The sequence below is a fragment of the Mastomys coucha genome, chromosome X, assembly GCF_008632895.1.
Source record: "Mastomys coucha isolate ucsf_1 chromosome X, UCSF_Mcou_1, whole genome shotgun sequence".
NCBI classification, from domain to species: Eukaryota; Metazoa; Chordata; class Mammalia; order Rodentia; family Muridae; genus Mastomys; species Mastomys coucha.
Genome location: NC_045030.1, coordinates 154,053,003 through 154,062,778, shown reverse-complemented (window position 1 = coordinate 154,062,778; position 9,776 = coordinate 154,053,003). Strand labels below are relative to the sequence as shown.

General features: G+C 36.9%; 1 protein-coding gene across 5 annotated transcripts in view; it reads left to right on the top strand.

Annotated features, from left to right (window-relative positions):
• Ppef1 (protein phosphatase with EF-hand domain 1) overlaps nucleotides 1-9,776 on the top strand; it is a 111,652-nt gene that overhangs the window by 31,699 nt on the left and 70,177 nt on the right. Inside the window, exon 1 of one of the 5 annotated variants that reach the window (XM_031376741.1) lies at nucleotides 1,037-1,086. The exons of the other annotated variants lie outside the window; for them this stretch is intronic. The gene's annotated coding sequence lies outside the window, so the exon portion shown is untranslated. Of the gene's footprint in view, nucleotides 1-1,036; nucleotides 1,087-9,776 lie in introns of those variants that run through there. 5 annotated transcript variants of the gene reach the window in all.

The window sequence follows — 9,776 nt, the reverse complement described above, 5'->3', positions numbered from 1 at the left end:
CAGAGATTGATTTTCTGTGTCTTCTTTGACCACTTTTATTTTAACCTTCCATGTTGAGAGAGAGTCTTGGTGATCCTGTAGCTCACCAGTTCAGCAAGACTGGCCAGTGAACTTCAGAGATCCCTCTGTTTTCACCTCCTGAACTCGAGGCATTACAGGTCCATGTCTTCACACTCAGTTTCTTGTGTGAGTGCTCAGGATTCAAATTCTTCTGCTTATGGAGCAAACACTTTACCTGCTGAACCAGCTCCCTGTCACCATAAATGTTCTCCTTTTTAAACATTTTCAAAGCTATCGAAGCAATTGGAACTAACAAATGTTCATCATTCTCCTCCACATAGATTTTCTTGAATATCTATCTATACTCCAGATATTTTTGTGAGATTTTTTTTAATCACACTAAATATTACTTTTTGGAAGCCTCACTTGCAGTACAAAATGTTTGTATACATAAATATTTCTCAAGTTTTTATAAATGTTCTATAGACAACATTTTTTCCATTGCTAAATATATCATTTCATGGGTAGATTATAATATATTGAAGTATTTTTCTAATATTGCAGTTTCTTGCTAATTACAAATAACACTTTAAAGTTTTTCTTCATGAAAAGCTGTTTATTTTAGATTATATCCACAATCCGGTGATTAGATATGAAATTACTGTGCCAAGGGCTAGGGATAATTTGAAATCTCTTGATAGAAAATAATAGCTTTTATTACCTGAATACTCTAAAAAGTACTCAGCATATTGTATGTGTATTTTATTTACTTCTTATAGTAAACCTGAAAATATGTTAATTTGGGAGGATAAATCAATGTCTCACTATGTAGCTATGGTGGTTTGAATATGCTTGGCCCAGGGAGTGGCATTATTAGGAGGTGTGACCTCATTAAAGTAGGTGTGGCCTTGTTGGAGGAAGTGTGTCACTGTGGGCTTTAAGTCCCTCATCCCAGCTGCCTGGAAGCCAGTATTCTTCTAGCAGCCTTCAGATGAAGATGTAGAACTCTCAGGTCCTCCTGCACCATGTCTGCCTGAATGCTGCCATGCTCCCACTTTGATGATACTGGACTGAACCTCTGAACCTGTAAGCCAGCCCCAATTAAATGTTGTCCTTAGTCATGGTATCTGTTCATAGCAGTAAATCCCTAACTGAGACAGTAAGCCCAGGCTGGCCTCAACTCTATGGCAATCCTGCTGCCTCAGTCTTCCAGAATGTTATGCAAGAACTACCATGACCTGCTCCTGAGGGAACTTTTATTATTCCCCTTTGCATAACCAAAGCAGCTGATGCCAAATACTTGTCATTGAGCTCATGCCTGTCTGCTACAAAGTTTTGCTGCCAGCCATCCTCCTGTGTCTCCTATAGAAATTACCTTTTTGTTTTTTTTTTTTTTTTGTTTTCTTGAGTCAAGGTCTCATATATCCTAGGCTGTTCTTGAACTCACTATATAGCTGAAGATGACTTTGAATTCCTTTTGCTCCTTCTATTTCTTCCTCTGGAGCGTTGGGATTGCAGACAGACATGTACCAGTAAGTCTGGTTTACTCAGTGCCATGTTCAAACTCAGGGCTTTGTACATGCTAGGGCATGTACTCTACTAACCAAGCTACATCTCCAGCCCCCAAAGTAGCTTTACTTAAGTTTGCTTATATAAAAGTACCTTCTGATTCTGTAGTGCTTACTTCGAGGCCAGTCTCTCTTGTGCATATTTGATCTTCCTAACTTGGTGTAAAGGTTGATTGTTGTCAGAATAGAAAGTGAGGTTTTGATAGGGAAACTGATTTACTCAAGAATACAGAACTAGTAATTGTCAGGGCTATGGCTAAAACAATACTTATTTCTCAGGGTCTGACTATTTAAGTGTGTGTGTGTGTGTGTTTTTTTTTTTTATTTTCATTCAACTCCATCATAATACTCTGACTCTGGTGTATTGTGCAATTTTGAAGAATAGCCTGTATAAAATCAAGACAATCTTCTTCTCATAGGTTGGCCACAGAAATAACATCTGGATTTGTATTATTACTTTGATGTTACTATTTTACTTCTTTTAGTGATATGTAACAGATAACAGAATACAAGTCATAGTTATCATTTATTCAGTACCTACTGAATTTATTAACTTCCACTAAAACTCTTAGAGAAAACTGATTAGTCATAGATAAAGAAACTTAGAGTTAGATTAAAGAATTATTCAGCATTATATATTAGTTGTTAGCAGAGGCTGAATTGGAGCTAAATCTAACAGAGTCCAAAGTTTAATTCTGCATGCAGGTGTGCACTAGTGTGTGTGTGTGTGTGTGTGTGTGTGTGTGTGTGTGTGTGTGTGTGTCTTTTGGGGTACATGTATGTGTTTACATGTGGAGGCCAGAAGCAACTTTGGTTGTGGTTCCTTAAATGCCATCCACATAATTTTTGAGATAAAATCTTTCACTGACCTGGAGCTCACAAAGTAATTTAGGCTGGCCAAGATGGTGAGCAGTGAATTCTCAAGAGCTGCTTGGTTTTGCTACTTCTGCTCTAAGATTAAAAGTATATGCATGGACCATGCCTAGCTTTCTAGGGTATCAAATTGGGTTCTCGCGAATTCACAGTGAATGAGCTATTATTCAAGTCACAAAGTTTAAGGTTCTGTGTCATATGGTGTCTTAACTTGGAGAATTGGAATTTACATGATAAACAGATATTAAACATTACAATTTTCTGCTGAAACTCACTTTACACTTAAATTTTTATATCAATAGGTTTCAGTTAATAATCTATTGCTTTTTTTGTTCTACTCAGAGTACTTTGAGAGCACTAATATATATTTTTTTTTATTTCTGACCTTGAGACCACTTAAAAATATATTTTCTTAAGAACTAAAGAGCAGAAAGAGATCACACCTCTTTGGCTTTGAAATTTGGTATTTAAGCTATAACAGAAATTTTCTATAATGGATATTATGTTTTTATCACACTATTTGTTCTCTATTTTTACTTAAAATTTTGAAAAACTGGGGAGGGAACTAGAGAGTTGGTTCAATACAGTGCTTGTTCTGCAAGCCTGAGGGCCTGGGACCTGAGTTCAATTTCTAGAACATACACAGAAACACACAAGAAAGGCACACACACACACACACACACACACACACACACACACACGTACCAGTGATGGCAAATCACTATAAATCAATAACCCTGGGGCTTATTGACCAATCCCTCTGGCTAAATAAGTGGGCTCCAGATTCAGTCAGATGTTGAGTTCCAGAAAATAAGGCAGGAAGCAATTGGAGAAGTATCTTGTTGATTTCTGCCTTTCATATGCATGCACATGCATTTGTACACATACCCAAACATGAGCATGTGAGTATACACACATAATAAACACACACAAAAAAAATTAAAAATCTGGAAAATACTAAGTAGGAAACCAAACATTTCTGTAATTCTTGATAACATTTTAAATATAAACTTAGAAAAAATACTTCTTAACTTAAAGTTAGTTTAGTTATTTGAAAATCTCAAAGCTCTTCACAACTGCTCAAGAGAATCTCTATGGTTACTTCTAGCCCTGTGTGCCCCAGCCCCTCATTCCCAATTTTAAATGTATATTTAAATTTAGGACCTTATGGAAATGAATTAAAAAATTATTTCTTTTATCTTCTGTATTTCCTAATGAATGTTCTCCAAGTTTAGAGAATCTTTTTCTGTTCTTGTTATTATTTTTTGTTGTTGTTATTGTTATTATAGTTTCTATTAAGTAGTGTTTATTGGTACTGGGAAAATGTAGCAGAAGTCACTCTAAGCTGCCACCTACCTTGTTTTCCTCCTTAATGAAATAGATAGCAGATAAGACACATTGTAAATTCTGTTGCTGGAGGTCTGCTGGATTGTGTAGAGCTGCTTTCCTTTTCTGCCTGTTCTGCTAGCTGTTACCCATCAGCCTCTTGGTGTGTTATGTTCCTGCCCTTTATTTTTTTCCTTTTTAATGTTTATGCGAGTGTGTGCATGTGTGTGTATATGTGTGTATGTATGTGAGTTGTGTATGTGTGCATGTGTGTACGTGTGTGTGCATGTGCACACCTCTGCATGAATTGAGGTCAGGAGAAGAACACAGAAAATACCTGTTTTATGTCTTTCTGCCTTATTCTTTTAAAACAAGCCCTCTCCCTGAAACTGCAGCTAGGCTGGCAGCTGGCAAGCCTTCCTACCCAACCCTTCTGTTTTCACTACCTACAGTGTTGGCATTACAGGCTAGCATGGCTCAACCTGGCTTTTTACTTGGGTGCTGGGGTCCTATCTCACATCTTCAGATTATACAGTGAGACCCACTGAATCATGGATCCAGCCCCATTATTTTTCTCATGAAAATTTGTTTTACTTTGTGTTACTTTCCTTCTAACTTACTGTTAATTCTATGTGGATGTAGAGGACAGTGAATAACCATATACCTGTTAGCTAGCTTCACCTGTTCATATGTTGCTATCCTTTCTCTCTTTCCATCTTCAATCTTCTTTCCATTTGAAAAGAAAAACCTAAAGCCATTATTATGTTGACCTATATATACCTCACCATGAATGTCCTAAAGAGAGAGAGATTCTCTTACATAATTACAATACTGAATAATATTGAAGAAATTTAACCTAGATGATGGTATCTACAAATAACCTTAGATTCAGAATTTCCCAGTTTCCAAAATTGTTGTCCTTTACTTTCCTAGAGCAGGAAAAAATGATCTGATAGATTCTTAAATAGTTTCAAAATTGAGTGGAGCATGTCTGGTCTGATTCTGCTCAACTTTCTGGCAGAACATGGCATTTTTGCACATGCCTTTCTTAAAGCAGTTATTGCCCTTGGCTTCAGTGACAGCACGTTCTTCCAGGTTTCCTTTTATGTCTTTGTCTGAATTGTTCACATTGGCTCCACTTTCTTCCAACTTTTAAATGTTGGAAGTCCCCTGGGTTGCTCTTAGGCTTCTTACTTTGTCACCTTCATGCTCCTCCGTGGTAGCTTTATGACTTTAATTCTATGCCTTCATTTTTCATTGTATCATATGTTATAATTCCTAGCTTATTGAGAATTTCCATTAAAACCTTTCTTTGTAAAAGGAGATCACTTATTTTTCATTTGAAATTGTAGTCCCTTTTAATAATAGTGAATCAATCACTTTTTGATATGATAATATGTTTGTCTTGAGACTTGTATAGGATTGATAATACAAACACATTTCTTGTTTGAGTAAAATGGATAAAAATCCCAAACCAATCTAAAATAACAACTCAGTTCAACAACCTTTTAAGTCTATATACCAGTTAAATGAATTTTCACTTTTTCCTTTACTTTTTGTGTGATTAGCATACTTTTGCTTTTAAATTCCTAAATATTTTCAGACCCTAACAGAAGCTATTTAAATCTCAATTTTTGAATCAATAATCTTCAGATGGAAGACATTAAAATGATGTGGCATTATCTATTTGAGTGACTTTTTAAAAACTAGCTTTTAGCTTTTACTAGGCCATCTTTCTGTTTGCATCCTATTAGTCATTAGAAAATCCTGTTCCAGAGAGACATATTTCAAATTAATATCACAAATGATAGTACCTAAGCTCCAGTTACCAGCTATTTTCCATAATCAGAACATTTCTAAAATTAGGGTTCATATTCTATTAGACTTTTAGTAGGTATAACTGACAAAATTCTGATTGTATTTGACCTTTGAGGAACAAATGTGATTAGTAATTAATAGCAAAGGAGACAAAACAGAATTGTCATCAAGACATTTAGTATTTTTTAAGTAAGATTAAACATTATTACTGAAGTGTTACATAGGGCATATTTCCTATGAGAGAAAAATTTAAAATACTTAAAAATGAGGTTGATCCTTTCACCTAGCTACAGTTCTTTGAGATAGTTAAGAATATAATAGCATTACAATTTAGATATCTTCACAATAATGATTCTTACAGAAAATGGGATACTGCTTTTGTCCTGTTCCAAGTGTTTCACTGCACTGTCTTGTTTTATTTTGGTATTACCTAGCTAGAGCTTCACACTTTTCTAAACTAGTGGTGTAGCCAAGGATTACACGTGTAATGTAAACTTCCATAAGATGGCTATTTGTAATCTTTGTGTTGTTCCATTTCCCTGTTGGATAAAATAGGGCTTTAAATAGGGTGTTTGAAAATCCAAATCCTAACATAGAGAAAGAATGAGTTGGAACATGACTGTTCTGTTACCACCATGGAAGCAATTGCTTTAAGCAAAACTCAGTAGATATTTTGTAGAGCAGACCATCCCCATAGTCTCCAAGCATGTTACAGCAAATTGTTTATTAAAAGGATACAAAACTGCACTTCTGGGGTAGTGGATTTTTGATCCTGTGGCTATCATCATTACCAAGCTATCCAACTTAGCATAATCATTGATGAGCTGAACATCATGTGCTCATTTTTAAAATTGTTACCTTTACATTTTTACATTTATTTTTTATTTTATATGTATGAGTGTTTTACGTGCATGTATGCATGTACACCATATGTTTAGTTCCTATAGAGGTCAGAAGATGACATCAGATGCCCTGGAACTGGAGATATGGATGCTTCTAAGCCACCATGTTCACTAAATGCTGAACCATAACAACAGCAATAAATGCTCTTACCTGCTGAGCCAACTTCCCAGCTACATCATGTACTTCTTGATAACTGCCCAGAGAAGGACACACTGCATATCCCAGCAAAATATATAACCCAGATGAAATAGAGAAGAAATAACAGAACAATTAAAATTGAGGGGTATTTTATAAACAACTATTCTATATGCTTCAAAAAATTTCAGTATTGGGCTGGAGAGATTGTTCAGTGGGGGAAATTTTCCTTAACTTCTAATTCATCAAGGATTTTTTCCAAGTCTCATCATCCTGTGTATGTTCATTGGATCTGATCCCCACCTACCACAATTCTTGTGACACCTTAGTTCTTTGATTTCCTGAGTTCAGCAACCTCCACCACTACTGAGACTCAGTTGCTTACTTTCATTTCCTGCCACTGTGGCTTTCCTTGGATATCTTTGTAGTTATCTCATTCTCTGACCTCTTTTCTCCACTGAGACTTCTATGCCCTAGACTCTGCCTGTGTGTTTGTCGATTTCAGTTCCCTCTGGTCTTTGTTTTCTTCTCCATTCATCTTTCCCCATCTTTGATCATGCCAGTCAACAGACTAGCAGCCACAGTCAATTTTTTAAGAGGTAAATTGGGAGTGGTGGTACAGGCCTGCAACCTCAACATTTGGAGGCAGAGGTGAGAATTGCAAGTTCCTTGGCTTCATAGATAGATGCTAACATAAACCAAACAATCAACAAAATAAGACAAGACTTGTGTGTGTGTGTGGGGGGGCAGAGTCATACTAGTAAAAAAGAATATTCCTGAAATGATTACTATCAATTTTGGCCATAGTTCCTTGAAGTTATTTGTGGTTTGACTTATATATTCCTACAGGGATAATTTATTTATTCATTATTTAGTTTTATTTAGCAGTGGTATGGATGAAAACCAGGGTCTCAAACATGCTAGACAAGTGTTGTTCCACTGAGATACATCTGTACCAAGTTTTACTTAGTTTTGAGTAGCCTTTAAAATTTGTCTCATGTTTTTTTCCCAAAAGTTTCTGGTTGGGCATTGAGTTTTCCACATCATAGTTTGTCCTTCAATAGTTATTTTCAACTTTGCTATGTGCAATAATAAGTTGGCTGCAGCTGTGTCACTAAAAAAGCAGATGGTTTGAATATTTTCTAATTGGAATGTATCTTAGAGATCACATAAACCCAAAGTTGTCAGTGTTCACAGGAGAAGTGATGGCCAGAGAGGTGACTTGATTTGCCTGAAGTTACACAGCTGGCACCTGGTTCAGTAAAGACCAAAATGGAAGTATACTAATTACAAATTCAGATATGGTTGGTGAGTGGATGAACAAGTAAATAAAATGTAATATAAATGGCTTCTAATTTTCACTCTTGTCCAACTGGAAAGTCAGAGGTTTCTGACAAGGATAAAATTATCATCTCCATAGTCTCTTAAAGAAAGTGATGATTTGAAAACACCCATCATCATTTGGAGATTGAGCTTTATGCTTTAGTCCAGAAAATGTCTGGAGTTGGGATGATGGCCTAGTAGTCATGAGTACATAGGACTTTTGCAGAGGACTAGAGTTATACATAATGTATATATATATATATATATATATATATATAATGTATATATATATATGTGTGTGTGTGTGTGTGTGTGTGAGAGAGAGAGAGAGAGAGAGAGAGAGAGAGAGAGAGAGAGAGAGAGAGAGAGAGAGAGAGAGAGAGAGAGTGGGGGGCTCCATCTATAGCCCAGGATGGCCTAGAACTAACTATGTAGTTCATGCTATACTTGAATTTCCAGCCATCTTCCTGCCCTAGATCCTGAGGTGCTGGGACTAAGTGTGACTCACCATGCCTTACCTGTGGCATTTGACATAGGAACAGTGGCATCATTCAAATAATAGGCTTTGTGACCATCTCATGTCTGCAAAGCTTGTGTCTAATATTGTTTCTCAAGCGAAGTTGGAAGTGGGGCTAGAATAGCCCCATTGTCTTGCAGGTGGCAGCTATAAAATACAGGTAAACAAAGTAACAATAATGACACCTGTGGTTCCCACCAAGAGGCGAGCCATACTCTATTCTTACCAAGCTTTGAGCAGTTGAGGGAATAATTTTCCTTCTCAATTAAAGCCTTTGCCACTGGAGGATCCATTCTCTTTCTAGTTCGCTTGAATTCCTTTTAATCAGCTCTATTCCACTTGTGCTCTGTGGCGTCCTGACTGGCTGCCAGGCTCCTTAAAGGTACATTAACATTTCGTTCATCCCGGTGCTTTCTCAAAAGGCCTCTGCCAGCAGAATTTCAAAAGCGGAGTCTGAATACCTTATAATTCCAGATATCAGAACCCTGGTTTAGCAAACTGCCAAGGAAGTTCCTGTTTAAAAAACAAAACCCAAGCCCAAGATATCACTACCAGTCAGCATAAAGAGAAACACACATCAGTCGCTGTTTCTTGTGCCTTATCCTGGGTTCTTTTCCTTTTGTTGGTTTGTCTTGTCCAACTTCAATATGATCGTTCTTATTTTATCTTATTGTATTTTATTTTGTTATACTAAGAAAGGGGTGAATTAATGAATGATGTAGCCCAGACCCAGAAAGACAAACATAGAAGGTACTCACTTATAAGTGGATATTAGCTCTAAAGTAAAGAATAACCATGCTACAATCTACTGACCCACAGAAGCTCAGTAACAAGGAGAGATCAAGGGGGAGCATATTGATGTCCCTGAGGAGGGGAAATAGATTTTGTAGGTGGACTGAGTGCAGGTGAGGATAGGAACAGGAGGTAGAGAGGCAGAGGATGAGGAAATACTACTGGAATTAGAGGGCATTTGAGGGGGGAGCTGGGGAGCTCATTCTCAGTGGAGCAAATAAATAAATAAATAAATAAGACCTGCTTAGATCTCAAATTTCCAATTTCCTGCATCCTCCAACTCAGGCCCCTGACAGAATTCTGCACTGGTATTTTGAATACTTGGGCCACAGTTGACCAATAAAGTGGGTTTTGATCCATACTCTACTGTTGTCTTTTTTGAGCATTCAACTTCCTCAGAAACCTCTCTAGGAGGGGAAGGAATTGACAAAGATATACCAATAGCAGGCCTATAAAACTCTACCTTGTGTCTGAGAGCCCACCTACATACTACAGGATGACACTATCCAGCTGATGCACCC